The 6,498-nt window shown below is 39.1% G+C and overlaps 1 protein-coding gene across 1 annotated transcript in view; it reads left to right on the forward strand.

Annotated features, from left to right (window-relative positions):
- The window catches only part of zmynd12 (zinc finger, MYND-type containing 12), a 234,970-nt gene that overhangs the window by 195,769 nt on the left and 32,703 nt on the right, over positions 1-6,498 (forward strand). The gene's annotated exons all lie outside the window — the stretch shown is intronic.

Here is a 6,498-nt window from a genome sequence, read left to right on the forward strand (position 1 = left end):
ACCTCACTCCACCTATTCTCCACAAATAAAAGAATAACGTTTTGACCTTAATCTTTAAAATCATGAGCTTAACCTTATATCAAAAAGACATTGGGGTTAATTGTTATCTGGGAGAAGACTGCCCATCCATTGTAGAGGGGTTTTTTCTTTATTCATTCATGGAATGAGGATGTTGCTGGCCAGACAGCATTTACTGCCCATCCCTGATTGCCCAGAGGACAGTTAAGAGTTAACCACATTGCTGTGGGTCTGGAGTCAAATGTAGGCCAGACCAGGTAAGGATGACAGTTTCCTTCCCTAAAGAATATTAGTGAACCAGATAGGTTTTTCCCTGACAATCGACAATGGATTCGTGGTCATCATTCGATTCTTCATTCCAGATATTTATTGAATTCAAATTCCACCATCTGCCGTAGTGGGATTTGAACCTGGTCCCCAGAATTGATTAACAGCCTAGCGATAAAACTAGGCCAACGCCTCCCAATTGAGTTCACTTCAATGTTCAACCCAATGATTTCACTCCACTATAACATAAAACCAAAAAATCACTTTAGGGCCAATAGAAATCGCCAAGATCGGAAAGGAAGCAGAAAACCAGACTCGCTACCATATACTTCTTACTCATTCCATCAGCAAAGGAAGCAGTTTTATCTGACATAGTCGAGGATCCTAGCAACTTCCAATTCTGAAGCAAAGAACACTGTTCAATACCAATTGTGATGTTTTGCCAACTGATATGTATTTTGAATCCATTTTTGGTGTTGTTAGGGCAATTCTAACAATTGGACTTCTGGCTGACATGGAATTTGCTGAAGCTCTTCCGGAAGACATTGCTAGCTGTAAACAGCTACAGAGTGGATTGAAGTGGTGAAGGGAGTTATTGGGTACTGCCTCTTAAAATCATAGGCCATTTGGCCCAGCATGATAGTGATGGCTTGTTAATCATACTCTTTAATTATTTGTAATTCTTTTCTCTTTCACAATAGCTCTGCATCTTTTTTGCTTTGAATATTTATCAATTCTCTTTTGAATTTAACTATCAAATATACTTTCATCATCCTCAGACTTTGAATTTCAGATTACAGCTCTCAGAGTTGGCTTAGTGTTGTCTGTCTTCACTGTGGAAACTATCTCTACGTACTCAGAAAGATCCCCTCAATGACAGAATGAATTCTGAGAACTGTGTATTCCTCCGGTGGAAAGAAAAGGATGGAAGAAGAATTATCTTTAAAAAGTAAGATTTTTGTCTAGCTGAGCCATAAAGATGATAAAGTCCTGAGCTCTGCACCGAGTCTCTGGTGAAAAGGTTTATCTTGGCTGGGACAATGGTAAGTGTGTCACAACTGCCAATGGATCTCTTGAATAAAAAATTAGGCTGTCCAATGCTGATCATTATCCAATTATGGTTGTGTGTGGTGAAGTCAAGATTGGTTCAGGTCAGATGGCTTCTCCATTCTAGTAGCCAGCCTATACTTAGTGAACTTGAAATGAAGAATGATCACTGTACCCTAGGTACCCAAGGGGAGAGGAGAAAACTGAGGAAATACAAAAATAACTTTTATAGTTACATTCAAATTGAGTGACTAAAGCTGACCTTCTGTTTAAAAGTTATAACTCAACTCTGTAAATCTTCACCCAGGGAACAAACATTGCATTGTGAAAGTTTCCAAAGCACACATTTCACATTGCAATCACTATGTTGCTTCATTAAGAAGGAAATGCAAATGAGGAGCAGAAAATAAATTGTGTAATATGCTGATCAAATTATAATGCTATTCCCTATTCTATATTTAACGCCTATCTTTTAGATCTTCCTATGTGGCACCTCACTCCCCATGTCATTGTAACTATGTAGTAGTAGCTGGCATTAAGTCAGTATAAAGTAGAATGTTCCCTGTCCCCTGATATGCAGATCTCCCACTGCAACAAGTTACATGCACTTGGATGGACATGTTGCTTAAGAAGTAGCTTTGAATACTGAAGATAAATGAGGATAATCAAAGCAGGGAGGTCATGTGAACACTTGGTATGCAAGTGTCACTAAGTGCTGAGGTTCAGTGCTGCAAAGGAGGGGTCTGACCACATTGCTGCAGAACAGTGCATTCAATTTCACAGTTCCATTTCATCTGTTGCCCATGGCAAGGCTTACGATGAAAAATACCTTTGATGAGTCATTGGTGGCTTCATGGCAATATTACTACATTAGTAATCCAGAGTCCTAGGTTAATATTCACAGTGCCCAGGTTCAAATCCCACTGTGGGAGATGGTGAATGTCAAATTCAACAAAAACATTTTGAAAAACAACTTTGACCACAAGTCCATCAAAGTGGTCTGTACATAACAACCTCAAAGTCCCTGCAGGAAAAGGAGATATTTGATCCTGTCAGATAGTTTCCTGACTATCAAATATATCAAACCACAACTTACAAACACCAAGACATATCAGGTGTTTGTTTTTGACTGGCACAGATACAATGGGCGGAAGGACACTTTTTTTCCTGTGGCGTGGACCTCGATGACTTGACTGATGATGAGAGGTACATCCTGTCAGATCCTTCTTAAAACACCCAGAGTGTATCTCCTACACACATTAACCTCAAGATGGCTGTAGCACAGAAGAGACCATTGTCCAGTTCTTTATGAAAAGTAAATTGTGCAGATGTCTCTGGCAAAAGATGCAGTGGTTTTTGCCAAAGTTCATCTCCATGACACAGAACTTTGCTCTGCAGGCCGCTCCTGGGACAAACACCAAAATTAGAATTAACTGCAGCCGGGGAAACTATCAACTCAGTGAAAGATGCCCTTTGATTTGTCCAAACTTGTTGGTCTTCCAGTGCAAAGAGATTTTCTCAACTGAGTTTTGGGATTGTCTTCCTTAGAGAGGCGATTTCTTAAATGTTTTCATAATCATTAGCAGGCTGGACAGAGTAGATTTGGAAAAACTGTTCTCACTTCTAAAAAATGATCAAGAATAAGAAGGGGCAGAGTCAAAGTAGAATCATAGACATGTACAGCATGGAAACAGACCCTTCAGTCCAACTCGCCCATGCCGACCAGATATCCTAAATTAATCTAGTCCCATTTGCTAGCATATGGCCCACGCCCCTCTAAACCCTTTCTATTCATACATCCATCCAGATGCCTCTTAAATGTTGTAACTGTTCCAGCCTCCACCACCTCCTCTGGCACCTCATTTCATACACGCACACCACCCTCTCCATGAAAATGTTGCCCCTTGGGTCCCTTTTAAATTTTTCCCCTCTCAACTTAAACCTATGCTGTCTAGTTTTGGACTCCCCTACCATGGAAAAAAGACCTTGACTATTCACCTTATCCATATCCCTCATGATTTTATAAATCTCTACAAGATCACTCCTCAGCCTCCAACACTCCAAGGAAAATAGCCCCAGCCCATTCAAGCTCTGTCTATAGCTCAAACCCTCCAAGCCCAGCAACATCCTTGTACATCTTCTCTGAACCCTTTCAAGTTTAACAATATGTCTTTCCTGTAACGGAAACCAGAATTGAACGCAGTATTCCAATAAGAGGAAAACGATGTGAGAAAAAAAGAACTTTCACGATGAATGACATAAGCATGAAATGCAGTCCGTGGAAGATCAGTAGAGGCAGTTTCAATTGGAGGTATTGAAGGGTGTACTAGCCGATTATTTAATAGAACCAGTGTACAGGATTACAGGGAAAGGGCAACAGAACGGCATTGTGTTCATTCGGAGGACTGTTGCGGACACAGTGGGCCCAATTGCCACCTTCTGCACCCTAACAAACCTGTGATTCTGTGTCTGATACATTTAAAGTTCCAGAACTCCATGCGGAGAGTGCATTAAATGTTTGAGCAGACACCAAGGGACATAATGGGAAACACAGTCACTGTTTAAGGTTTAGCAGCCATAGTATATTGAGGGGCCAGAATGTGTACAGAACTCTCTCAAATGTATGCATGATATCAAACCTATATTGTGAATATAAAAAAATATTGAAATTGCATTCAGGCATCTCAGAGCAGAGCTAGCAGAATGGGGAAATATTGAATTTTATTACATTGTAATTTTTAATTTAAATATATTTTGTAATTCAAAAGTAAATTATATTTTCAGGAAATAAAGTGACCAGAAACAAAATTTGTGACAGAATTTGAGTATATTAACAACAGGGAGACAGACAACATTTTTATTAATCTATATTACTTGCAAGTATCATTAACAGGTTCAAAGTTTTACTGACACATTTATATTAATTTACAATCTTGGCCACTTTAAGGCCCAAGATATAGTAAGCTTTACGGAAGCTTTGGTGTGCTTATTGCAATCACTTTTATTTGCAGATTTCCATTTATCGACGCTATTGTCCAGCAAAATGCAATAATTCAAATAATTTTCCCTGAAGTATTAAGAAGTGTGGGACCTTTGGAAGATGCAACTAGGGAATCAATATCAGAAAAAAAGGAAGTGGCAGATAGTTTAAAGCAATATTTTGCATCAGTCTTCATGGTGAAGGGCGCCTTAAATATCTCAAAAGGTAACAGATAACCAAGGTGCTCATGGGAGGAAATACATTGCAACATTTCTATCACAAGGAACAAAGTATTAGACAAGCTATTGGGACTAAAAGCAGAATAGTCACCAGGACCTGCATCCAAGGATTTTGAACAAAGTGGCTACAGAGATAGTAGAGGCATTGGTCAAAACTAGTATGAGGGAGAACTTACTGGATTCTGAGGGGGTTCCAATGAATAACAGTTTTTCAATGTTCAGGAAGGCAGGGAGACAAAGTAGAAAACTGCTTAGCCTAACATCTGTCATTGGGAAAATGCTGGAAGCTAACAAAAGAAATTAAGATAGTAGTAGATCGAAAGGGGAGTCAGATACAGTTGCAAGAAAAAACAGCAAGCCTCAGGATTGTGAACAATTTAGAATTCAGTAAAGGGGGAAGAGAATGACTAAGAGGGGAAGAGTAGAGGATGAGAGTGAACTTGGCAAAGGACATAAAAAAGTGGACTGCAAGAGCTTCTATAAGCATATTAAAAAGAAAAAAAGAGATTAACAAAGACAAAATGTAGGTCTTGTATATCTGAAAAACAGGAGAATTGATAATGGAAAACAAGGAAGTGACAGAGCATATGACAGCTACGTTAGTTCTGGCTGAAAGATGATAAATCCCCAGAGTCTTATAATCTATATCCCAGTGGCATAAAGGAAGTGGTCATGGAGAAAATAATTACATCAGTGGGCATCTTCCAAATTTCTACAGATTCTAGGATGGTCCAGGTAGACTGAATGATGGCAAATATAATCCTACCATTTCAAAAAGGAGGGAGGAAATAGGGAATTACACAGGCTGTTTAGCCTATATGCTTACTATCAGTCATAACAAAATGCTGGAGTCTATCATAAAGGATATGATAACAAGCCACTTAAGAATTGCTAACGGCGAATACAAGTCAACATGTATTTATGAGAGGAAAATAGTGTTTGGAAAACCTACTGGAGTTCTTTTTTAGAGGATGTAACTAGTATAGAGGAGGGAGAATCAGTGGATGTGGTAATATTTGGTTTTTCAGAAAGTTTTTGATGAAGTTCCACATAAGAGGTTATTGTGGAAAATCAAAGCACATGGGATTGTGGTAATGTACTGGCATGGATTGATAACTGGTTAGGACAAGAAACAGCATAGGAATAAATGCATCTTTTTAAGTGTGGAATGTGGTGCCTAGTGGGGTATCACAGTGCTTGGGCCCATGCAACTTAAAATATATACCAACAATTTGGATGAAGGAATCAAATATAAAATATTTCCACTGGGAAACACAAAACGAGGTGGAATAATGAGTGGTGAGGAGGAAGTATAGAGTTGTCAGGGCAATTTATACATATTGAGTGAGTGGTAAAATGTATGAAGATGTTGTATAATGCAGTTAAATGTGAGATTGTGCACTTCATTAGGAAAAAACAGAATGGCAGAATATTATTTAAATTTTTATAAATTGGGAAATGTTGATCACAAAGGGACCTGGCTGTTCTTGCACATCAGTCACTGAAAGCATGCAGGTACAGCAAGTAGTTAGGAAGGCAAATGGCATGTTGTTCTTCATTGCAAGACAGTTTAAAGAACAGGAGCAAAGATTTTTTTTAAAAACAGGGGCCTTGGTGAGACCATACCTGTAGAACTATGTGCTGTTTGGTTTCCTTACCTCAAAAGATATAATTGCCACAGATGGAGTGCACAGAAGATTGACCAAACTGATGCCTGGGATGGCAGGTTTGTTGTGCGAGAAAAAATTGAGTTGACTAGGCCTGTACTCTCCAGAATTTGGAAGAGTGAGACAGAATCACTATTGGAACATTTACAATTCTGACTCGGCTGGACGGACTGGACATATGGATGATGTTTCCCCTGGCTGAGGCAGTCCAGAACAAGGAGTCAATGTCTCATGATACAGGGTTGGACATTTCAGATTGAACTGAAAGTAGTAAACCGTG

Source organism: Rhincodon typus, chromosome 31, assembly GCF_021869965.1.
Source record: "Rhincodon typus isolate 14 chromosome 31, sRhiTyp1.1, whole genome shotgun sequence".
NCBI lineage: Eukaryota > Metazoa > Chordata > Chondrichthyes > Orectolobiformes > Rhincodontidae > Rhincodon > Rhincodon typus.